The 26,047-nt window shown below is 46.6% G+C and overlaps 1 protein-coding gene and 1 long non-coding RNA gene across 8 annotated transcripts in view; one reads left to right on the top strand and one right to left on the bottom strand.

Annotated features, from left to right (window-relative positions):
• LOC102161373 (uncharacterized) overlaps positions 1–26,047 on the bottom strand; it is a 358,117-nt gene that overhangs the window by 258,975 nt on the left and 73,095 nt on the right. For 4 of the 7 annotated variants that reach the window (XR_014825980.1, XR_014825984.1, XR_014825974.1 and 1 more), the window contains exon 1: positions 9,908–10,068. The exons of 1 other annotated variant lie outside the window; for it this stretch is intronic. This is a non-coding gene — a long non-coding RNA (uncharacterized LOC102161373). Of the gene's footprint in view, positions 1–145; positions 4,788–4,907; positions 7,745–9,907; positions 10,069–26,047 lie in introns of those variants that run through there. 2 more of the 7 variants (XR_014825985.1, XR_014825963.1) reach the window with 2 other exon arrangements.
• TNC (tenascin C) overlaps positions 23,903–26,047 on the top strand; it is a 96,971-nt gene continuing 94,826 nt past the window's right edge. The window contains 1 exon segment of the mRNA NM_214230.2: positions 23,903–24,073. The gene's annotated coding sequence lies outside the window, so the exon portion shown is untranslated.

Genomic DNA, 26,047 nt, shown 5'->3' with positions numbered 1-26,047 from the left:
TTCTGCCCTTGAAAGGCTTACAGTTTACTCAGGGGAAGACAAACTCATGAATAAAGTATTAAGATACTCTTAATACTCAGTAGTAAATATCCTATTAGAAGAACCACCCAAATGTCTGGGATCAGAGATGATGAGATGATCAGCAAGCAGTGGTGATAACTGAGCAGAGTCTTTTTTTTTTTTTTTGTCTTTTTGCTATTTCTTGGGCCACTCCCGCGGCATATGGAGTTTTCCCAGGCCAGGGGTCTAATCGTAGCTGTAGCCGCCAGCCTATGCCAGAGCCACAGCAACGCGGGATCCGAGCCACGTCTGCAACCTACACCACAGCTCACGGCAACGCCGGATCGTTAACCCACTGAGCAAGGGCAGGGATCGAACCCGCAACCTCATGGTTCCTAGTCAGATTCATTAACCACTGCGCCACGACGGGAACTCCTGAGCAGAGTCTTAATTAGGAATTGAGAAGTAAGGGCACAGCAGAAGGCACAGCACACACCTTGACTGAAAGTATACATGGTCATGACATCTGAAGGAGAACAGAAAGTACCTTGAGTACCTTGGCTCAAGAGGAGGGTAGAACCAGCAGGTAGGAGGTGGGAGCAGGTGACGCAACACATGAAGAAAGTTGAGGAAAGGTCAGCCAAGGGTGTTGAAAGCCCTGCTGAGGCATGTGGACTTTGAACTTGATCTTTTGAGCAAGTGGAAAGAGCACGACTAGCTCAGAACTTGTAGGTGATAATTCTGGGTGGCCATAGGTTAGAAGATGTGAAAATATGAAAAATGCCTAGCCCAGCACTGCATATGAACAGATTCTCAAAAACAAACAAACAAACTTACCTAACCTCTCAATCCCTTTCCTTTCTCAAAAAAAAAAAAAAAAAAAAAAAAAAAAAGCAGAACTCTGAATCTATGAAATACAAGGCATCCGGTATAAATTAAAATAAAAACCCACGTTTTATACTGAGGAGAAGAGCAAATGAGCCGAGAATAAGGTAAAAAGTATCCCTTCATTTTATAGGTACTTATCAGGTGACCACTCCCTTATAAGTGCTTGTCCACATTTTTTTTCCTACAATAAATCTGTCAAGTAGGAACTATAATCCCCACTTTACTAATGTGCACACTGAGTTACAGATGGGTTAACCTGCCTGAGGTCACATAGCAATAAGAATTAAACTATTTACATACCCGAGTGCTCTGGCTTACATGCACTTAACCACTGTATTGTCTCCTGTGACTGTCACGATTACCTTTCTGTACCCAGAGAAGAAAAACACAGCAAACCAGTGGGGAGAGTGAGTGCCTCTGGAGATAAACTTGGCCTGTTTTGGGCTCCATTTCAAGTGAAGGGGTTCTATGCATACGTGCTCACAGGCTTAGTCTGGCAATGAATGGAGCGTGGGCATGGTCCTGCCGAGGCCAGCCTCGCAATGGAGGCCTTTTGCCTCCCTTGCCTCTATTCCTGATCTGGACCTACCAGGCCCAGAGTGACCATCCTTGTTCTTCCCCTAATCCCACTGCCATGAACAGCATCACTATCCACGGGGCACCCAACCCAGGATGCTGCTTCTCTCTACCTTATCCCCCACATCTGATCAATCGCCAAAGCCCAGCGTCTCTTTAATAATATCGCTCAAAGCTTCCCAATTCCCTCCTTTCCCATGGTTCCCACCTTGGTCCACACAACCATGATCTCTGGCTTAAACGGCTCTGACAGCCCCTCCCTGGTCTCCCTGTTCCAATGTGCCTGCTTCAACTGCAGCCAGGACGGTATGTCTAAAGCATGACTCTTCCTTCATCCCTGTCTTGTTAACGCTCTGGAATGGCCTCTCATCATCTACCCGTAACAGAAGAGTTCATAATCCCCATGGCTCTCGAGGGCCCTGCATGAGAACCTGCCAGCCTAGCCTCTCTCACCAGCCCTGCCCCCAGCACACCCCTCTCTCTGTCCCCCTCACTCCTGACACTCCTGGCAGGTAGTAGGCTGCTTCCGTCTCCACACCTGGTAGGGAAGATCCCTCTGCTTCTGACTCCCGTCCTTCTTCCCTTCTCCTCCAATAACTCTGCATCCTATTAAGATTCCACTCAGGGGTAACCTTCTCCAGCCAGAGTTCCCTCCACTTCCATCCACCCACAGCCTCCACTGCTCTCCCATGGCCCTTGTCATCACAATCATCACTTTACCTATTTGTCTCCTTTTCTGGGCTCTGTGCCTCTTCAGGGCAAGCTCCCTCAGGCATCTAAATTCTCCTTGCCTAGAACCACGCTAAACACACACAAACGATCAGTAACGAGGCATCAAATAACTGAATAAAGATCCTCATCGTCAGCTTCACCTCATAATGGGTGCCGTATGTTCTCACAATAAACGCTGTGTGTTTGCATAACTAAACATTCACTTAACTCTTCAGGGCCACTGCCAGCCTCCCTCTCCCAGGGATGGCAAATGGCTTCATCACCTCTGTGGGACCAGGTTCTCTCAGCAGGGGAACCAACCCATCCAACTGATTGGAAACAGGGGCCAACAAGCACCCCCTCCGCAGTGTTAACGGTCTGAGCAGACTTTCTGACCACTGCAGAGACCGTGATGGACTTTTCACACCCACTTTTTCAAAAACAAAAGAATCTACTCCAAGATCTGCACAAGAAAAGTATTTCTCTTTTTTTTTTTTTTTTCCCCTTATTGGCCATGAAGCATATGGAAGTTCCCCCAGGAATCAAACTTGTGCCATGGCAGCGACCCCAGCCTCAGCAGTGACAACGCTGGATCCTTAACCCACTGCGCCACAAGCATTTCTTTGGCAGGGGACAGTTTCCAACACAGTGGACCCCAGACGACTGAGCGGAAATCATTTCCTCACTCTTGCTCCCTTTCCCTGAACCCCACAGACACAGACACACACATTTAAAAGCAGATGTTTGAGGATTTTCTGAAATCAGGGATTGACTCAAGAGAGGGTTGTGTTTCGGGAATGGTTCCATCAAAGGAAAGACACTTTGGGCTCGCTAAAGGTCAAGAAAGAACAGGGGCAGAACACAGGGTGGTCCAAACGTCAAAGCCCTTCCCATACGGGGACACAAAGCTTTGTGGGAGAAGTTCTGCAAACCAGATTCTAAAACATATCCCGGTGTCACTGAACATTCTATCACGATGAAGCATGGAACAATACATGTCCTACCGTAAATGACTTGGCAGGAGCCAAATGTATTTAATGCTCTGACTCCTTGATGACACCACTGTTGAGCTTTCTGAGGGCCTTTTTCTAAATATAATACAAGCCTCAATGGATGTTGCCATACTTGGATAGAGAAAAGAAGAATTCCAAGGATTGCGACAAAACATATTTTGGGGACCTGTTACGCCAGGCTGGTGGAGCATGCAAAGCTCGATAAAGACATACATTTTTTTAAGAGTTTCCAGGAGCTTAACACCCAGGAACTTCTGTTTACTCATTTTTAATATGGATGCTCCCATATTAAAGAGAATGTGTAAGACAGTTATCAGTGCCTGACACACGGGGGCTCACAATAAATTTTGCTTCATTTTATAATCCCATGAGGGAGGGACATATGGAAGCAATTACTTAAGATCCAGGGAAAGGAGGTAATCAAGGAATTACGTGTAAAATATGTGTAAAATAGAGAGAGAGAGAGATTCTGAGCTGAACAGTGAGAAATAATGAACAGAGCAGGTGGCATCTGACCTGAGCATTAGAAGATGAAAAGGTATGTGCGAGAAGATGAGAAAGCCGTTTTCCCAGAAGACTGTGTAACTAAAGCGCATCACTTGCATGTGGAAAGAAACACTCCCTGGCTCAGCGAGTTACTGTTGTGTCATTTGTTAACATTATCAAATCTGTTCCATGTGGCTCTGCTTCCTCTCCAAAAATAGATCGCAAATGAGAAACTGAGATTCTAGTTCCCGGGGCATCCTCAAAATCAGTCTCTTCCGTGAAAGCTGATGGCTGGAGGGTGTTAAGCCTCCGTACAGGGACTCGACAGTGACTCAGTCTTCTCTGACCAGTGGAGAGTCATCAGTTCTCCGGGGATGGAGGGAGGAAAGACATCATTTTATCAGAGAGCCCAGGGGAAAACAGGGAGGTACACACGTAGGTGGAGAATCAGTGCCCTCTTCTCTGGCTCGCATTATTGCTGGGAGGGACTAGAACGGGCAGCAGAGGTGTGTGTGGACCACAGCGAGGAGGGCACAGGATGGAGGACATCCCTAGCAGCGTGCCGTGCACACAGGGCTGCTGCGGGTGCTCAAATCACTGCGGACAAGCAGCACGTTCTCGTCAGGGTCAGTCAGGGCAGTTCGGTCATACACCATGAAACTCCCTATTCCCGAGTGGACATCGTCATTTTGGGAGGGTCAGAAAAAATCTGAACAAATGCACTCTCTCTAAGGGAGCACAGAGGACTCATGGGGATCTCGTCAGCGCTCCCTCTCCCTCATGGACCCTGGGTCCATCGTTCCTGGACTACTCCCCACTCCTGAAGGCCCTTCCATGCCTCCTGCCTTTGCACATGCTGCGTCTTCTCCCAGAACATCCTTTTCCAACTGCTTTGTGTTGAGGATGCTTCCGAACGCAGCGTAGAGATAAATCAGCTAATCCTCCCTCCAGCCCGGGTTAGGTGACCCTCATCCTGCATGGACCAACCTCAGCCGTAAGGTTTCCTGTTTCTCCTCTCTTCCTCACACTTGACTGTAAGCTCCTCCAGAGCAGAGACTGGATGTTCAGGTCCCTTCTGCCTGATGCAGGTGCCTAGTATGCCCAAATGAATGTCTGTGGGATAAATAAATCCGTGAAGCAATCACATGCAGGCAGATTCACATGGAACAAAGATAAAAGGGCCCCGCTGATCCTTCTTCCCAAAGAGTTCAATTTCCATCCAAATTCACTGACCTAGTCCAATGCTGAGGAGGAAGAAAATTTCCTCGACACTTCCAGGTTCTTCTGGCTGGTCTAAGAATTAAATTGACATGAAACAGATTAAGAGGAGAAATTCAAACAAAAGTTTAACATGTATACATGGGACAGAGCCAAGAAAACTGAGCAACTTGCCAAAATGACTAAAACCTTCAATTTGAATACCATCCTCAGCTAAGGACAAAAGATGGTGTTGGGGGTAGTAGTTTGGGACATCAAAGGGGAGGAAGGCAATTCACAGAGATGGAAAAGCAAATGCCTGGTAAATAAATGTTTGCTGAGCCACACAGAGACAAAGGAACACACAGAGTGGACTTTGATTTCTGGGCCTTCACCCACCTTTAGTTCATCGTCTTTGCAGATATGGCTGGTGATAGCTCTTTTCTGGGTACAGACCTTCTAATCTTAATTCTTTTAGGCAGTTAGGGGGAAGGTTAAAGTTTCTCCCTGAGTCTTTTGGACCTTGATTGTTTTCAGCTTAAAATAAACCACATGGAAAGAGACATTTCAGGATGGCACATTTTGCTGCATTACATCAGCCCCCAGGAGATTTTGCTTACCCCCTTGTCCCTAGCTCATCACTGTTACCAGGCAGAGGACTCTATGTAGAAAGAAATAGCCATCAATTGAAAGGTGAGAATTGGCTGCACTGCGAATCTGTTAGCTACACTTGAGACTCCCCCAAATCTTTGGTTATCTCCTCCCAATTCAAGAGACCTTCCAAGCTTGCAGAGATTCCCCACCGTGCCAAGGACAACCGAGCTATTTGTGACATCTACCTTCCTAAAACAATGAGATACACCATACTCCCCAGCTTTCCTTGCAGTGTGGTCATGTGATGCGGTACTAGCCAATGGAATGTCACTACACTGTCTGGTCCAAAATCTCACCCATGCTATGTCCCTGCTCTTTCTGCTTCTGCTGTGCAGAAAAGCAGATTCTCCGTGGAAGCCAAGCTGGGAGATGCATACGATAGAAAGAGTCTGGTATCACTGCTTCAAAGAAAGCCAACCCCCATGAGGGGCTTTACATGAGCAAGATATAAACTCCCATCTGAATTAAGTCACGAAAAACATTTTTTTCTGTTATAGCAAGCATTGTTACCTCAACAGATACATCCTCCACCTGCACACATGTAACCTTTGAGCCCATGACACTATCAATCAGATAACCACAAAGCAAGGATTCTGAGAGGATGGGCCACAGTGATGGCAGGTGACACCACAGCTTGAAACAGATGGCAGCAGCAACTGGCCAGGTGGCAAATGCAGGCCCAGGTGAGAGATGGGCGGCACTAGCAACTAACTTCACCTGTTTGCCAAGGAGCAATGCCAAGAGGAATCCTAGATCCTTCCATCACTGCAGGTGGCTGGGAGGTCTTGGATTAGCTGTGCTTTCTGCCAAAGATGAGCTTTCTCCTCACTAGTGGGCATCTAGCTAAGCGGTGAAGACCCAGGCCTAGAAGGAAGTGAGGCATGGGTTGGAAACCAGGCTTAGCCAATTGATTGGCTCTTGCCCCCTAGGTGAGGCAGCTTCACTCAGCCTCTACTACATCAGCTTTCACATGGAGATGCTAATCCACACCTCACTGTTTTAGAATCACATGAGATGATACTTATTAAACACATCACAGTTCTTGGAATATTATAAACGCTCAATAATTAGTACCCATTCTTACTCTTTCATAGGAAGTGCAAATGCCTTCAAGATTTCCATCATTTATATATTTCCTTTAAAAGAGTTACTGAATAACTTACCACCTGTCACGATAAGCACAGAAATACACAGACAGAAATATCCCGTCCCTTAAAAGAAGACATTGATATCCTTTTGGCTTTTTTCTACTTCTCGGCTTTCTTTCGTTTAATAGACGAAATTGCCAAAGAACTCCTCTCCTCGCCTGTCTTGGGATGAGTTTGGGTCTTGGAAGGTGAAAGGCCAGCCCGGAGAGCACCAGGCAATGGTGGGACTCTCTGAGCCAGAGCGGTTGTTGATGTAATCAGATCTGGCCACAGAGAATGTGACTAAGCGAAACCCCAGCTGCTGTGAGGTTTCCCTCTGGTCCCTCCTGGGACCAGAGCAGGATATGAGGCGGCGGCGGCGACGGTGAGGTGAGGGGTCTGCACGGAAATGGTGAGATCCCCCACGTGTACTGTCTCACCACAGGCCCATGTGGGTCTCCCCAGCGTGAGATCATGCTGGAGCTCCCGGGCAGGGAACGTGGGTGTGTGTGGTGGTGTGTTTGTGTGTGTGTGCATGTGCGCGTGCCTGTGTGTGCTGCTGGAGGGCATAAACCACGGTTTCTCAGGTCTCCACATGACTGACATACTTGTGCTAGATAATTCTTTGTTGGGGGGGCTGTCCTGTAAGTTGTAGGATATTCAACGGCATCCCTGGCTTCCACCCACCACTTCCCCGCATGCTGTGACAGCCAAAAAGGTCTCCAGCCATTTCCAAACGCCCCCTCAAGGGCAGGGGTGGGGGAGAGGCAAAATCACCCCCCTTCTTATTAAAAGCAGAGGTAAGAATTCAGAGTAAAAATAAGTATGTCTCTAACCCCTTATCTAGTTTTAGAAGTAAAACAAAAAGCTGGGAGTTAGCTTTGTTTGATGGTTCAGATGATATCTACCCAATAAAGAGGAAAATTAGGAAGTCCCATCATGGCTCAGTGGTAACAAATCTGACGAGTATCCATGAGGACACAGGTTCAATCCCTGGCCTCGGTCAGTTCGTTAAGGATCTGGCATTGCCGTGAGCTACAGCTCCAATTTGACTCCTCGCCTGGGAACCTCCATATGCCACGGGGTGCAGCCCTAAAAAGACAAAACAAAAGAGGAAAACTAGAAGTGATAATAAGTACCTCTATTTAGCAGTTCATGTCCTAAGCGCTGTATCTCATTGACTCCTAATGACAGAGCCGAGAGTAGGTGTTCTTACGTCCATTTTACACACGAAGACAAGGAGGTCCCGGGGGGGTGAACAGTCTTGCCCAGGAGCACACAGCTCATGAAGACCTGAGCTGGGATTTGAACCCAGGTCTACATGATCTAAAGTCCAAACTTAGAGCTACTGCATTACCTTAGCCCACTGTCGTGGAGTCTGTATGCAATATCATAAAAATTCCAAAGGCTGTGATTTAAACCAGTGAGTATTTAATGAGAACTTCTACATTCAGCATCAGCCTAGACAGAAGGTGGGTGGATTTGAGTGGAAGAATCAGACTTTCCATGCTCTCACTTAAAACAAGACTAACTAACCCACACTGATAAATCAGAACGAGATAGCATAAATCAGCATAATTAACCTCTTAACTGGTAGCACATGTGTAGACACAGCATGTGGAAGAAAACGTCTTAACGACCATGTTTCTAATCACCTGCCCCTGAATGGGGTGGCCCATGTGCCAGGAGGCCCCTCAGTGAGGATCTGGAGTTGAAAGCGTGTACTGGGCATCGGACGACAGCTCTGGGTTCTAATTCCTGCTCTGAGCCCTCCAGCTGTGTGGCTTTGCGCAAAGCACTCTACAACTGGGAACCTCAGTAGTTTGGAGATTAAAATGCTCACCTCTCAGGACTGAACTGGCACCAGGGAGTGGGAACCACTGGAGACTGTCCCTCAGCTACCTGGCTTTCCTTTCATTGCATTCATCACTCTTTGTAATGATAGGCTTATTGGTACATTTATGTTTTTAATGGATTTCTCACCCATGATCTTGAAAGTTCTATCAGATCAGGGACAGTACCACTTTTGCATACTGCCTCTCCAGCACCTGACATAGTGCTTGGCACATAGTAGATACTCATTTTAAAAATATTGAGTGAATAGTAAATATGAATGCATTCTTTCTTTCTGCATTTTCTTTTAAGGTAATGAGTTTCCCGACACTGGAAGTATTCAAGCAATGGAATCATTAGCTTCTCTATTCCTGTCTCTATCATTGCCTCTTGTATTTTGCAAGAAGGCTTAAGTTTTATATCCCGTATTTCTCTGCTCAGTGTTTCCTGTAAATTATCAATCTTTGTCTCCAGTTTATTTCTAATGTTTTGCAACATCTTCAGCATCAACAGTCTAAAGTCTTTTTCCTGCAGGCTGAAAATCTCCTGATCACTTAGCTGTTTTTCTGGGGTTTTTTCTTTCTCCCTTATCTGAGTTATAGTTCTCTGCCTTTTCATTGTTATAGGTTTTTGGTGTGGTGACCTTTTTTTTATAGATAATAGAGTTGTAGCCTCTCTTACTTTTGATGTCTGCCCCCCTTGTGGCTGAAGTTGGTAGGGGGTGAGGGGGGACTTGCTGTAGGCTTCCTGATGGGAGGGACTGATGCCTGCCCACTGGGGGGTGGAACTGATTCCTACCCCTCTGGTGGGTGAGGCTTTGACTCTGGGTGAGATTAGAGGCTGCTGTGTGCCTGGGGGGGTCTTTAGGCAGCCTGTTTACTGATACTGATAAGCGGGGCTGTGATCCCACCTGGATTGTTGTTTGCCCTGGGGCTTCTCAGCAATGATGGGTTGGGGCCAGGTTCTCCCAAAATGGCCACCTCGGAGAAACACGCTGACGAATTCGCCCAAGAGCTTTGCTTCCAATGCCCTTCCCCCACAACAAGCTACATTCACCCCCCGGTTTTCCCAGGAGGTCCTCTAAGAGCTGCAGTCAGGTCTGACCCAGATTCCTATGGAGACTTTGCGTTGCCCTGGGACCCAGTGCATGTGAAAGTCTGAGTGCGCCTTTTAAGAATCGGGTCTCCGTTTCCCCCAGTCCCGTGGAGCTCCTGCGCACAAACCCCACTGACCTTCAATGCCAGATGCTCTGGGGGCTCTTTCTCCCAGTGCCAGTTCCCCAGGCGTGGAGACTTGACATGGGGCTCAGAACTCTCACTCCTGTAGGTGAGTCTCTGTGAGACAGTTACTTTGCAGCCTGTGGGGCTTCCCATCCACCAGGGAGGTATGGGGTTGCTTATATCGCGTAATCACCCCTCCTACCTCTTGATGTGGCTTCCTCTTTGTCTTCTGGAGTAGGATATCTTTTTGAAAGCTTCTGGTCCATTTGGTTGACGATTGCTCAGCATTTGGCTGTAATTTTGTTGTTTTTAGGAGAGAAGGTGAGCTCCAGTCCTTCTATTCCGCCATCTTAACCCCGTCTCTCTATCATCGCCTCTCTGTGGTATCTTTCAACATAGCACTTAGCACACGGTTTTGCAATTACCTGTCTCTGTGCCTGTCTTCCCATGGGTCTACACACACTCCTTCAGTTGAGTGGATCACCGTTCAACCCTGTGGCATGGTCCCAAGGTGGGCTACGTGCTCAAGTCTAATAAGTCTAATAAATACAATTTGTAAAATAAAGACACTGATGCCTTCAAGGGTATTCATCAGCCAAATTAGAATTCAGACAAAATTACTACCCTGCTATCCTCCAAGTCACCAATTCCAGCCCTTGGCAACTGTAACTGCTGCCCTCTGCTCAGAGGTGTTTTATTGTTTTATTGTTTCAGACAAACATAGACAATCTAATAACTCCATATTAAATTAAACTGGCTGCTTTTACAAAGAAAAATTGTGAGCCAGATTTTCCATATTTACGTTTGCACTTCAAAGGTGCATTCATAAAACAAATACCTGTTAAGTGCCAGCCACTGTTCAAGGTTCTGGTTAAATCCTGTTGGGTCATTCAAGACTGAGAGAATGATTTTGACATTGGGCATTCTTCTCAGTTCTCCAGAGGAAACCAGATGTTCCTATTGGATTCTTTGGGTTAGACCGCAAAAAAGGGCTCAGAAATCTTGGAGAAAAACTCTTCATTCTCTGATCTTGGCACCTTCAGAGAAGAGAACATCTGATGCACAAAGGGAATAAAGTCATAGATAACTCTGAGCTATAGAGAAGGATCCTCCAAAGCAGAATGCTTAGGCATTGGAAAGGCCAGCACACCTGTAGGGCTCATTTCTCTATCACGCAATGTCCCTGAAAAACTATAACTCCATCCATAAGAAGAAAAAAGAAAACTAGCATTTTCTGTGGCTGACCATAAGCTGGCAGCTTTATGTATATAATTCAGTAATAAGTACACTACTGGAGGATAAGAAACATTTTATGTCTTTTTTAAAAATTTATTTTATTGACGTCTAGTTGATTTACAATGCTGTGTTAATTTCTGACGTAAATGCTTTTTCACATTCTTTTCCACTATGGCTTCTTACAGGATATTGGGTATAGTTCCCTGTGCTATGCAGTAGGACCTTGTTGTTTATCCATTCTAAATAAAATAGTTTGCACCTGCTAACCCCAAACTTCCAATCCATCCCCCCTCCCCAACCCTTAGCAGCCACAAGTCTGTTCTCTGTATCTGTGAATATATTTCTGTTTTGTAGATGAGTTCATTTTTGTCATATTTTAGATTCCATGTATAAGTGATATCATATGGGATTCATCTTTCTCTTTCTGACTTACTTCACTTAGTATGATAATCTCTGGGTCCATCCGTGTTGTTGCAAATGGCATTTCATTCTTTTTTGATGGCTGAGTAGTACTCCATTGTCTATAAAAACCACATCCCACATCTTATTTATCCATTCATCTGTTGATGGACATTTAGGTTGTTTCCATGTCTTGGCTATTGTATAGTGCTGCTATGAACATATGGGTGCAAAACTTTGAAAGTTTAGTCTGGATATACACCCAGGGAGTGGAATTCCTGGATCATGTGGTAGTTCTATATTTAGTTTTCTGAAGAACTTACATACTGTGTTCCATAGCGGCTATACCAATTTACATTCCCACCAACAGTGTCGGAGGGTTCCCTCTTCTCAACACCCTCTCCAGCATTTATTGTTTGTGGACTTTTTAATAATGGCCATTCTGACCTGTGTGAAGTGGTACATCTCACTGTAGATTTGATTTGCATTGCTCTAATAATTAGCAACGTCAAACATCTTTTTATGTACCTACCGACCATCTGTAGAAACATTACTTTTCTTCATTTCTCTCAACCATGCCATTCTGTACTAACTACTCACACCAAAGGAACTAATAACTGGCAAGATAAAATTAACTAATTAATTAAGTGTATACCAACAACTGGTAAATTTAATCCAGCTATGCCAGAAATTTTTTCTCTTACCTGCTAGCTTATTTCAGAATCCAGAAGTCTTACATGGCCCAGTTACATGCCTCGTTCCTCTCTGGCCATGGCAGGTATCCTCACTGTTCAAGCCTGCACCCCTAGAAGTGAGTGGTCCTGATCTTTTCAAACTCCGCTAAGGTGCTGGTGTCCTAGCAAGGCTTAAATGCACTAGCTGAGGAGTTCCCGTCGTGGCGCAGTGGTTAACAAATCTGACTAGGAACCATGAGGTTGCGGGTTCGGTCCCTGCCCTTGCTCAATGGGTTAACGATCTGGCGTTGCCGTGAGCTGTGGTGTAGGTTGCAGACGCGGCTCGGATCCCGCGTAGCTGTGGCTCTGGCGTAGGCTCCGATTCAACCCCTAGCCTGGGAACCTCCATATGCCGCGGGAGCGGCCCAAGAAATAGCAACAACAACAACAAAAAGACAAAAGACAAAAAAAAAAAAAAATTCACTAGTTGAACTAATATGTACATACCATTTAGGTAGGTCAAATGGAGTCGAATACCAGCAATTTTATATAAATCACCTATTGTTTAAGTGTGCCAAAAGACTTTAACTTGCTGAAGAGCCAAAGCATGTCTACTTCTTTGGAAAACAACCATGCCCTACTGATTTCTGCTCATTAAACCGGGATCCAGCAGATCCCATGCTGAAACACCGTATTAGCTTAGAGGAGCTACAGCAGAATATACTTCAAAGGATGCACGCCTCAGCTGGTCCCCTACAGTGCAGCTGTCTCACTGATTTATCCGGGCCCCCGCCCCCTCCTGTCCATGGGGATTATGGAGTCTTCACCGTAATTTCCTTATAAAGTATTTCCATGGAGGAAATCGTCTATCATCTGCCTCAAACGATGAGTCATGTATCTATACTCAGAAGAGCACTCCCCATATCCCGTCCATCTGCAAGCCGAGTCCCATCCTGGCCTGGGCAGGTGTGCCAGAGTATTTAGAAAGCCTTTGAACTTCCCCGACAGAGGCCATTCTCTGAGCATCTGAAAGACTTGCCTGACATCTCACTAAGGGGATCCTTTGGTCCCAGATACCAGAGCTCCCTCAGATGAGATCCCTGAGCCCGATGAAAGCCAGAGGGGCGTGGAAGAGAGAGGCGGGGCCTGTGGATCGTACACAGAGGCACAGAGAGGGGAGCCTGGCATGTGTCTGCTTGATCTTCTCAGTCACTTTCTGTGTCTTTTCTAAGAAGAAGAAGAAGTTCGATCTGTGGGAAGGATTTGCTAAGTTATAAACCCCTCTGGTGCTCGTGGTCTTAAGGACACCTCGACAAGCTGCTTCCTCCAACTGAAACATTAGTGCAAATATAAGCAGATCTGGATTTTAGCCTTGGCTAAGCACGATTCGTAGTGTGTGGGCAAAGCAGGCAAAGCCCTGGGCCTGCTCGTGCTTATCTCGCATTTGAGCATGATGATCTCTTAGCTCCTCTCAACCTGACAAAGTGAGCTCTGGATGAATCCTCAGGGTTACAGATGAGCAGCTACTCAGATAAGCTTGACACTTATTAGGGTCAGGCTGACTGTGGAATGATAAGGATGCAGTGTTTTAAGTCCAGTTTCACTCCTCTCCCTGGACTAAATCACTCAACACTGCAAAGCTCCCACTTCAAAAGCCCACTTCAAAACTGTCAGGCTAATGGAGCTCCCTCCAACTTCCCTTTCCCCGCCTGTCTTCCAGCCAATACTTAAAAAGCCCTATCAAAGAAGATGCAAGAAGGTATTTGAAGAGCTGGTGCGACGGAGTTTCCATTTTTTTTTTTTTTTTTTTTTTTGTCTTTTGTCTTTTTGTTGTTGTTGTTGCTATTTCTTGGGCCGCTCCTGCGGCATATGGAGGTTCCCAGGCTAGGGGTCGAATCGGAGCTGTAGCCACCGGCCTACGCCAGAGCCACAGCAACGCGGGATCCGAGCCGCGTCTGCAACCTACACCACAGCTCACGGCAACGCCGGATCGTTAACCCACTGAGCAAGGGCAGGGACCGAACCCGCAACCTCATGGTTCCTAGTCGGATTCGTTAACCACTGCGCCACGACGAGAACTCCGGAGTTTCCATTTTTAAGGCCTTGTTATGCACAAGGCAGGCCCATTTACTCCTAGTATCAGTTTCCTATGGCTGCTTTAACAAATGACCACCAACTCGGTGGCTTAACACCACAGAAATGTACTCTCTTATGGTTCTGGAGGACAAGAATCTGACATGAATTTTACTGGGCTGAAACCAAGCTGTCACACAGGGCTGGGTCCTTCTGGAGGCTCCAGGGGAGAACGTGTCCCCTGCCTCTTTTAACTTCTGGTAACTGCCAGCCTCCCTTGGCTTGTGACCACATCCCTTGAATCTCTGTTCCCTGGTCACACTGCCTTCTCCTCTCCTGTAGTCAAAGCTCCCTCTGCCTCCCTCTTACAAGGTCACTTGTGATCGCTTCCAATATAACACCCCCGCGTCATAATCCTTAATCGCATGTGAAAAGTCCCTCTTGCCATATAAGGTAACATGAGGACATGGCTATCTTGGGGCCCATCCTTCAGCCACCCACAGTCCTGTCAGCTCCATGAAGTGAGTCTCCTCATTCCCATTTCACAGACAAAGGCACAGACAGGGCTCCTAGGAGTCAAGGAATGTGAAACATTCCACACACTAATAAATGGCAGAGCTGGAATGAAACCCAAGACTGCCTGGTTTCAAATCGCAGGCTTCTTATTTTATACCATTGTTCCCTATAAGACGGCGGGGGAGGAAGACATTGTCCCCTGTCCTTCTAAGTTCTTCTGGCTGGTCTAAAGTGACCTGAGACAATTAGTAGAAGAAAATCAAACCAAAGTTTAATAATATGCATACATGGCAGAGACCCAGAGAAATCACCTCCCCCAGTAGCTGAAAGCCTCACCTTAAACACCACCTTCCAAGACAAAAGAGCATGTTGGGGTAGTAGTTCTGGAACTTTAAAGGGGAGGAAGGAAATTCACATGGAAATGGAAAAGCTGGTGTTTGGTAAACAAACATTTGCCAGGCCAGGCAGAGACAATGGGACACAGAGGGACTCTGATCTCCAGGACCTGCTGAAGCTTCCTTCACCCTCACACCCAGCCTGTATCCGCTGTAGATGCCCCTCCAGATGGCTCTCTTCTAAGAATAGGCCCTTTATCTGAATTCTTTAGGCAGATAAGGGGTAGGTAAAAAGAAAGAATTCTTGAGTCTTTTGAGCCTTGATTGTTTTCAGCTCAAAATAATCCACATGCCATAGAAATGGCAAACTCTGCTCCCCTACAGGGCTGATTTATAAATGGTTTCTGCAGTGGAAACTAAAGAGCCCAGTAGTTTGCATGCAGAGGCTTCTGTCAGACCATGCACTGGCTCTGTGACCTTAAGCAAGTCTCTGGACTCTCCTCACCTGTAATATGGGGGGAAGCTGAGGTGTGAGAAGTGACTTAATGTCACTGCTTTGCAACGTTGCTAGTAACATAAGCAAGGTGCCACCACTCCTGCTATCGCTATCGGAAGGCTGTGGGGCAGGAAAGAATGCAGATAAGACTGCTCAGTCAGGACCCGGGGAACTCCCCAAGGAGGAAAGGGATTCCCACGGCTCTGGGTCAGCAGTGCATCAACCTCTAGGCCCTGCTGGGGGAGCTTCTGGCAATACCGAGCAGCTGATTCGAACAGAGGAGAATTTTCCAGCACCAGCTGAAGACACAGAATGGGTGAAGACTTGAAAAACAATGGGAGAACGAGCCCTTAAAACCTGCTATTAAATGGAAAGGCAAATATAGTTCTACTTTTCAAAGGAAGCAAATAAAATTTTCTCCCAGCTAAATAATCTCTCAGACCAAAACTGAACATATCTTCAAGAAAAGACTCATCTCAGTGGGTTTCTGTATCTGTGTGTCTCTGTGTTGCACGTGCATAGAAGGATGGAGGGGACACTATGAAGGATGCTGGAGGGAACAGAGTAACCAGTCCACTCTGTTTGGTCAACCTGGGAATCACAAGGCCTGTAACTAAAGGTGCTGCATATTTTTTTATTTTTTATTTTTGTCTTTTGTAGGGCCGCACCCACAGCATAGGGAGGTTCCCAGGCTAGGGGTCAAAATGGAGCTGTAGTGCCAGCCTACACCACAGCCACAGCAATGCCAGATCCAAGCCGGGTCTGTGACCTACTCGACAGCTCACAGCAACACCAGACCTTTAACCCACTGAGTGAGGCCAGGGATCGAACCTGCGACCTCATGGATACTAGTCAGATTCGTTTCCACTGAGCCAAGAAGGGAACTCCATATGTATTTTTTATATGCTTACACATTTTTTTCCTTAACTCTTTTTACTAAAGTGAGCACATTTCTGGAACATACTTCTGAGGTTATCTTTTCCATCATTTAAAGCTGAGAAAATAAAGGCCCAGAATAGAAAAATGATTTGCCGAGAACAGCCAATAGCCATCATCCTGAGATTATTTGAGTGTCGTAAGCATAAACATTTGATTAAGTGTATTTCTTTTAATCCTGAGAATAACTCTAAGAAGTGCCAGTTATTAGTGTATCTATTTGACAAATGAGGGGTCTATTACCAAGAAGTTAAATAATTTGTTCAAGGCCCCACTCCTTTTCCTAACTAATGAGTGCTTGAATTAGGATGAGAACCAAATCCATGCCAGAGACTTGCACAATTCCAGCATCTGCACAGACAGATGTAGACGTCTCTCTGCATCCCGCTATCACAGAACCTGAAGAAACACAAGCAAAGCCCATCTAGCTCATTAGACTGCTATGCACAGACTCCATAATCACTCACGGTGGTCCAGCTCAGTCCAAGAATGTCATTTTTGCCTTCGAGTAACTGTTAAATTAAATACACCCCCCCCCCACAGGACCCTGGGGATTGGGTCCGCAGCCTGGGCTTGGACCTTCTTGCTGACATGTATTATTCATGCGTCTTGGACAATTTCCTCAAGCTCTCTGGTCTTTACAGCTCCCATCTGCAAAATGGGAATAATGATAGTATCTTCCCAATAGGCTCACTGTAAAGATCACTGAACTTAATACATGGAAACTACTTAAAAGGTGCCTACCTAGCAGGAACCACTCCATCAGTGTGACCCACTGTTATCCGTCATTGCTCACAAAAGAAATCGAAGGGAAAGCCAAGGAGATAAGTAAGGAAAATGGGCAAATGAAACATCCTCCCAAGTATCGAACTCATAAATCAAAGCAACTCAATCTGCATTGACTTCAAAGCGGCATACTCCCCCCGAAACCTGCGTTAAGTCCTGAGATGGTTTGACGCACCTGTATTCATCACTTCATCATTCACGGTGTTTACAGGACCAAAACCAGCGCCCCCTGTCCTTCAACAGCTACAGACCTTCCAGCTTAGCCTTGGCTACACTGGTCTTTTGAATCCTCTCCTGCTTCCCCTTTTGCCTCTAGCCAAGAGGTTGTCTTTAGAAAGTGTTGGGAGACAAAGCAGTGCCTGGTGCCTTTAACTCCCTTCTCTCCCCTGCCAACCCCTGAGGAACCCAGAAAAAACTTCAGGGAGAAGCGGGATTCATGCACAATACAGCTGCGCCAAGTGTGAGCTTTAGACTGGAATTTGAGGGTTGGAGACGAAATCATTCATCATCAAAAAAAAAAAAAAAAAAATCTGCATGGGGCATCACAGTTTACTGAGCACTTTCTCTTCCATTCTTGTTCTTGGTCTTCACACCTATTCTGGGCAGTACTGGGCGGGGTGTGTTTTTTTTCTCTGTCTCATTGATGAGGAATCTGAGAGTCAGAGAAGAGACACGATTGTCTCAGGATGATTCACCTTGTAAAGGGTCAAGAAGATGGGAGCCCCAACTGCTGGTGCCGATCTTATGCCTTTTCCATCTTGCCCATCATTCAGCCAATCATGCAGTCATTTCCTGGGAACACCGGTCATGGACTTCCCGATGCTCTGAGATGGAAAGCACAGGTCTTCCCCCCAGGGAACACTTAACAGTCTCTTTGGGGATCGGAATGAGTAAATCAGTGATAACAATAAAGTCTCTAATCATCTAATAAAGCATTTCAAGGAAGTTTGAGGGTTTACCTAAAAATTCTGCCACAGATCACATGCCCGTCTAAACACCATGATCAGCAGGAACAACATTCAAAATATTTAACTAGTGATAATAATAACCCAACAATAAACAGATGCTGGCTATAAACAGATCTGTTAGTAAGCACATGAAAAGCTATGGTGTCTCCTCTCAAAGCATTCAGGGTCCAATGAGCTAAAAAGGCAGATATATAATGTGCTGAAAAAAAAAAAAAAAGGAATTCTGGATGAGGTGCCCTTCTCTCTGAATGTAAGGTCATGGAAACTGTCTTAGTTGTAATTCTTGAAAAATAAATAGGAATGTGCCATGTGGATAAAGTCAGAAGAAGGTTATCCTAGGGGCTGAGAATGTGCAAAGGCTTAGAGACCTCTGAATTATTTTTTGGAATTTTTTACTTAGAATTTTTAAGTTGCTAGGATCCTTAGTGATCACTCATTTGGTAACCAGTACACTAAGAGCCAGAGAAGAGAGGAGATTTGCCCAAAGTCACACGGTAAGTTACGCAGCCTCAGGACTCAAGCCTGCTCTTGAGCTTTGGACCCAACCAAAGCTCTTCCCACTTTGCCATGCTGAGCAGGCAGCCTGCTTACTCGTTGCTTCTCCCTAGTCCATCAGGCCAGGACATTCTCCTCTATCTTGCCACTGATCCAATGACCGATGACATTTTTGAGCTTTCTTGTCCTTTGTTGTCTAAGGAGAAGTGAAGTGAGAAGAGATGGAGAAGAAGAGCACTGAACAGAGCCTCGCAGACAGCAAGTCGGGCAACCTTGACCTTAAACCAATGCATCTAACTGAATGACTAGCCCATTGTGTTGGGCCAGAGCTCCTCATTGCTTTTGGAGAGATTTCTGGCAAATATAGAGTCACGTGGGACTTTTGGCCGGAGTTAGCACACTAGATGAATTCCAAGAAGAGGAAGAGGTTGGGAGCAGAAGGGGTGGGGAGTGGGAGGCAAGGGGTCCCGTGGGAAGTGAATGCTAGACCTCTCAAAGAAATGGGTGCTCAGCTTCCTTGGACAGTGCTGGTCCTGGCCATAACTCCACTCATTGGCTGATCTATCTCGAAAAAAAATGTATTACATTAGATCCTGCTGTGTAGCACTGGGAACTATGTCTAGTCGCTTATGATGGAGCATGATAATGTGAGAAAACAGAATGTGTACATGTATGTGTAACTGGGTCACCATGCTGTACAGGAGAAAAAAAAATTGCATTGCGTAAATAATTAAAAAAATAAAATAAAATTTTAAAAAATGTATTACATCTATCGGACCTTCAAGGAAATGAGAATGACCTCACCTGAGGTGAACCCCCACCCTCCCTCTGGCCTCCAAACCAGAGCCTCCACCAGGGCAACACGTGAATGAGGACGGCACACGAGCAACAACAAAATCAGTCTTTGGCTGAGAACTCCATGCAGAGGTGGTGTTGACAAGCATTCACTCTGCCCTGCTCATGTGGGAAAACCGTGCTTATGGTCCCGAGAAGAACGCGACCGGAAGAGATCAGGTGCCAAGAGGTGCAGCCTCCGCCCAACAGAAGGATGACTGGTTATAATTCCATACGCATCCTCTGCTGTAATGTCTGATGGGGTTTGGTTGCTCAGTTCTGACTCTGATGGCCGTCTGCATGGAAAGCAGCCAAGGCGACCTTGGGTAAGTCATTTCTCCACTCCAGGGGCCCTCTCCTCATCTGTGAGGTGAATGTGCTGGGAAATCTAGTTTCCCTCATGTTCTATGGGTGAAAAAAGATGAATTATAAAACACAGCATGTCAAACATTCACTTGTTCTTCCACTACTTCTTTCATTCAATAAACACTTATGCGTGGTGTCAGGCTCTGGGGCCTTGGGAGGCTCGGCAAGGCTGCGGTGGCTTAGGGGATCTTTCCATGGGCCTGTCCTGGCGGTGACCCTCCCTCTCCTCCTCCCCCCTCCTCCCCGTGGTGGGGGCACAGGATCAGAGTTCTCACTGGAGAGCATCCTTGAGGGGGTCACCAGCCTCTGGAGCATGAACCCCTGGCTTTGCGCCCTGAAAGCCTCCTGCAGTGCCAGTAGCCTCTGGGGCCCCGGCTGCTCCACTGGGCCTCACTGGGCAGGTGTGAACTGTGTTTAGTGGCCACGAGGTGGCTACTGGGCCTCCTTTCCTTCCCTCGGGAGCAAAACCTCCTGATCACTGAGGGCTGCCTTCCGAGGAAGCAGGGGAGTCACTGAGCTTGTGGTCCACACGTTATGTGACAGGTGGCACAGCAGAAACAGCAAAGACCTTCCTGCCCCGGGGGCCATGGACGGCGGCCAGCCCGCCTGTGGCATGACTGGGAAACCACCGTCTCTCAGGACGCCCCTTGTTCATGAACTGCTCTCAGGGTCAGTTGTTGTTTTCAAGAAAAGGCCTTTTTCTGGATCTGAAATACCATTTATAAAGAAAAAAGAAAATCATCTTTCATTCAATAAACACCTACAGTACCCGAGGCTCAGTGCTACGCCAGGAAAAGCAGGCGTGATCACTGCCCTCTGGAAGCCTAGAGTATGTAGGAGGAAAACCCAGACACACATACATATAATCATATCATGCAGAGGCGACAAATGTCCTAACAGAGGTACAGAATGCCACGGTGTGTGGAAGCCTTCCTTGTGGGAGACATCTGGGAAGCTCCATGGGTACGTTCGATCAGAACTGGAGGCCAAGCAGATGTGAAGAAGCGGGGGTGAGGATTCTAGACAGAGCACGGCATTAGCAAAGGTGCCGGTATTGCAGAGCCTGTGGTGCAGGCAGACCCTTTTGCCTGGAAGCGAGGAGGCAAAGGTCCAGGGATGGATGGGAACAGGTGCCTTAACTGAGCTCCTCTGACTCAACAGCCAAGGTGTGACTTAAGATGCCACACAGGTTTTTTTGGAGAAAAATCCTTTTATAAAATGCCTCTTCTAAAGATACACAAAATAAAGCTAATCATCTCTCTGCTACTGGAGCATACTTCTAGGATAATTAATTTAATGCTTAATAATATTCTTGTTCGTTTCTTCCACTGGCCTGGTTCCCGTCTTAAGGACCAGCCTGATCATAGTTGGCTATGTTTTCCCTGGGACTGGCTTAAGCCACTTGTTGTGTAGGGTTGAGGGTGTGGGATGGATTGGTCCCTAATCAATGACCGTGGAATACTATGAGGGCAGGGGGCTGGGTTTGGGACGTTCCCAGAAGCAGCCACGTGTATCACCCCGTTTTCCCACATTCTCTCTTATCCCATTGAAATATACATACAATTGCAATTATGTGCCGATTATATATTCTCTGTCCATGTAGTCACTCTGCCATATGACATGCATTATATACTTTTCCAACACTCCATTCCCTACCCGGGAGATGAACTCAGCAGACTTTGGAAAGCCAAGAGAAATGGAAGCATTCGCTACTGGTAAAAGGACATGGCCTCGTGCTACTACAATATGCTTTGGCTAAAAAAAAAAACAGAATTAAAAACTTCCAAAACAACCAACATTTGAAACAGCCAAAATGGTTCAAAAGTTCAAATGAGCTGTTTTCTGACATGACTATTTATGGGCTCTCTCGCTGCCTGGGACGGTCGCTTAAGGAGAGAATCCTGGCATACCAGAGCCAGGGAGACCACAGGAATGACATCTCCTTGTCCCACGTTTCGTCAGATGGGGAAACTGAGGCCCCGTCAATAATAATTACAAATGTGGTGGTGACAGCATTCAGTGCTGAAGACAGATGGATAATTGTAACCTCCATTATTAGTACTTAAGAAAAAAAGATCTCAGAATTGGCTCTATGGAATAAAGAACTACATCTTCCACTTACAAATATGGCAGTGATTATTACGGAAGCAGTGTAATAATATAACAGGGCTTGAACTTGTTCAAATATCATCTTAAAATCATGGACTTGGAGAACGGCTTGTGGTTGCCAAGGGGGCGGGGGAGGGAGTGGGATGGACTGGGAATTTGGGGTTAATCGATGCAAACTATTGCCTTTGGAGTGGATAAGCAATGAGAGCCTGCTGTAGAGCACTGGGAATTATTTCTGGTCACTTATGACAGAGAATGATAATGTAAGAAAAAAAAGAATGTGTACATGGATAGGTGACTGGGTCACCTTGCTATTTTTCACCAATAGAAAATCGACAGAACACTGCAAACCAGCTATAATGGAAAAAATAAAAATCATTAAAATTAAGAAAAAAAAATATACATATATCCCCAAATCCCAGGAACACTGTAAGATGATATATAAACTAAAAATATATATAAAATAAAATATATATAAAATATATATAAAATAAAAATCATTAAAATTAAAAAAAAATATATATATATATACCCCCAAATCCCAGGAACACTGTAAGATGATATATAAACTAAAAATATATATAAAATAAAATATATATAAAATATATATAAAATAAAAATCGTTAAAATTAAAAAAAAATATATATATATATACCCCCAAATCCCAGGAACACTGTAAGATGATATATATATCATCTTACAGTGTTCCTGGGCAGTGATGAGTAACAGAGAGAACCATGGAGCCCAGCGTTGTCATCCCAATGCTCCCCAGGTGTGTTCCCTCAAGGAGGTTCCTTGCTTCCCTGAACCTCAGTTTCTTCATCTGTACAAGGGACAGCTTGTCATGTGCCTCTCACACCTGCTGGTTGTGAGGCCATAGTGAAATAATGTCTGTAAAATACCTTGCATGGCACCTAGTAAAGACTTAATAAAGGAAGGTCCAGGAGGAGCTACAGGTCAACTGATGCCTCATTTCCCTCCATGATCCCCAGATCCCAAGTGCTGTGACAAGCTCCAGCATGGGTGCCCTGGTCTCCCCTCTTCCTCGCTCCCTCCCATGCCTGTGCGAGCCCTGAGGATACCCGGAGCATGCTAACCACCAAGCTAACCGGTGAGGGTGACTCAGAGCTTGGAAGGGAACCACGGCGCGCTGGAGAGCAAAGGCACACTGATGTTTCAAAGATTAATGTGTTACTTTTTTTTTTTTTTTTCCTTATGTTGGACACTTTTCAGCATTGAGAAGAAACCTCTGAGAACTTTCTTTAGGAGAGGAAGCTTAGAACCACGCACAGGGCTGGAACAGAGTCCAAAAGCTGCTCCCCTGTAGGGCACTGGGGCTGAGACCATGAACCTCCGGGCAGCTGGGCATGGCTCCCTCCCTGCCAAAGAAAAGCGGGACTGATCTGTGCTCCCAGCGCCTTTCCCACCTGCTGAGAACTAATCCTGGGTTATCTCCCTGCTGGCCCAGAGAAACTCAAAACACCCCAGGCTTTTGAAAGGCTTTATCTCCTCTTTCCAGGAATTCAGCTCGGCTCCTCTGCTTTCTCCGAGTTGCCACTGAGCAGCTGCTGCCCAGAGCCCGGAGAGCCCGGGTCTCGTTTCTACAGCCTGCCAGGGGGATAGCCAGAGCTGCTGAGCCTGGCCCTCTCGCTCCCTGGGCTTCTGTCTCACAATTAGAAAATCCCGTTTGGGGAGCAAAGCAAAAATCACACTTCACTAACAGCTGCTCCCAGTCGGGGGCAGAAGGCTAGGGAGGCGGGAATTCCTACTTTTGCAATAAATTGTATGCAAATAGGTTCTGTTCCTGGCAGAGAGCTGGGAGTGAGGGCGTCTTTCATGAGCTAACCCTGTTCCGCCGGGAGGGCTGTTCCTTTAATTCACCAACTGAAAAAGTGGGAAAGGATGTCTGGAGGCGAGGCGTCCCATTACAGAGGCAGGCGCTTGCTATATAAGCCAGCCAAAGCTGGCTGCACCGGCCACAGCCTGCCTACTGTCACACGCTCTCCCGCGCAGGCACACATCCCGCCGTCCTCCGCACAAAGGCAGCGGGGCTCAGGACGACCGGGGCAGTGTCTGCTCACACCCCGGTTCTTGTTCCATGGAGCTGCTTCGCTCAAGGATCTAGTCTTTCTCAACTCCGGAAAGGTAAGTCTGTTTCACCCTCATCATCAAAGATGATTATGATGTACTGTTTACATGCCCCCGCACCAAGGGGATTGTGGTTTCTTAATTACAAAACTTCTGCTGCTGGCAAAATGGGGTGTTTGCTATGATCGGATGCACCTTGAAGGTTTTCTACACGCCCCCTTCCAGTCTTGTAGATTTCTGTGTGCTTGTTTTAGCTCTGTGAATAGTTCCAAATGGAAGGAACTTTGGGGGAAAGTTTTTATCTCTGCCGTTCTTCAGGGGGAAAGCAAGAATGTTCTCCTAACTCCCTACCTGGCTGATCGACCTATGAATATTTCCGTTTGGGGGTTAAGGAAGTGGAGTTTGAAAGTAGTGTTTGCTCATAGCCTTACCTGGGGGTGGGTTAGGGGAAGAGTCAGAGAGGATGCTAGAGAGAATGTGCAGTTTTACATCTAGACAGCCCCTACCCTACAGTTTACAAAGAGTTGTGCTTCAAGCCCCTCATTCCACAACATCCGCCCTGTCGTCAGACGGGGAGAGGGATGTGGGCTGGGGGAGAGATGTGAGAAGGCCAGGTGGACAAGCGCAGACAGCAAGATGGGAGTGGCGGAGTGGCGGACCCCGGCTCCTGTTCTGAAGGGCGGGACTCCCCACGGATGCTTCCTGACTCACAGGTCTCTGGGCATGTTTGCAGTGCTCTGAGCCAGCAGTATCTTTCTAGAATCACCTCTCCCTCCTCACCTCTCATCGCAGAGAGCCCCAAGAAACATCTGCCCCCCAGGGGATGGGAAGCTCTCCTTCCCCTGGCCGACTGTGGAAGGGGATTAAGAGCTGGGGTTTTAAAGCCAAGGATCCCTTTAGTGTCCCCACCACACACACACCGGACTCTGTGAACATATGTAACCTCCTTGAGCCTCAGTTTTCGCGTCTCTAAAATGGGGACAAAAACCGTTTGTTGTCATGAGAAAATAAAGTGTAAAGAGATTGGAAGCGTGAGGGCTTAAGAACTGGAAGTTTAGGGAACTGTCATCATTGCCCCAAATTGCCACCACCTCGGAAGTTAAAAGAGGCACTGAGCCAATCTGGGATGGTTTCTTGTGCATCCCTCACCCCCGCCCCCCCCCCCACACACCGTTCCTTGTCTTTTTATCTCACCAGAGCTAAGGCCGTCTCACTAGGCTGGCAGGTCAGATTCTTGGCTGTATTTTGCAAGCTGGAGGTGATGGTGGCACAGGTTGGGAGGAAAGGGAGCAGCCTGGGCTGGATGTAAAAGTCGAGTCCTGACTCCAGCGTGCACAAAGTTTTGAGTTTGGGCATCTGCAGATGCTAAGGCTGTTGGCTATAAAGTACCATGCTGCTGGAGGACTCTCTGGAAACATATTCCGTCCGGGGGAGAGCGGACAGAGAGCCCCACTTGAAGACTGAATGCCTCTCCTTCATGTTTTTGGGCACCCTTTCCCCCTTTTCATGGAGCTTTCCCAGATGTGCTTTAGAAATAAAACCTGCTGCCCACCCCAGCCAGCTTCCTGCCTTGTCCTGCGATGTGGCAGAGCCAACTTAGGACTTAGGGGAGCTTTGTCCAGGGCTATAGAAACCGGTGAAAGTTTGCTGGCACCGTGGGGCTCCAGCCCTATGCACCAGATGGAAGTGAGTGCTCTTTGAACCTGTGTATTGCAGGGAGGTGGTGGTGTTTGGGGAAAAGAAAATGAATATGAATATTCTCTGATTTGCTCAAACAATGCAAACTGGAAAAGGACTGAGGGGTGTTGTTAAACTCTCCAATTGTTAGGTTAGTTTTTTTCCTATGCTTTGAAAAGCTCAGCTTCCCTATCCCATCTCCACTAAGCACCCCTCCACACACACTAAATGAATGACCCTCCAGCCATCAGCTCTGGGGTCCATAGAAACAGGATGACTGCCTATATCTCATAGGGCTCTTGTGACACTCAAGGGATATAATATGTATCAAACTCTTGGCAGAGTACCTAGAAC

This window comes from Sus scrofa, chromosome 1 (assembly GCF_054392235.1).
Source record: "Sus scrofa isolate SSC_HxYL_T2T_F1_AM1 chromosome 1, Sscrofa_HxYL_maternal_Yorkshire_Landrace_v2.0, whole genome shotgun sequence".
Lineage (NCBI taxonomy): Eukaryota > Metazoa > Chordata > Mammalia > Artiodactyla > Suidae > Sus > Sus scrofa.
Note: the sequence above shows the minus strand (reverse complement) of the source record. Positions and strands in the feature narration are given on the sequence as shown.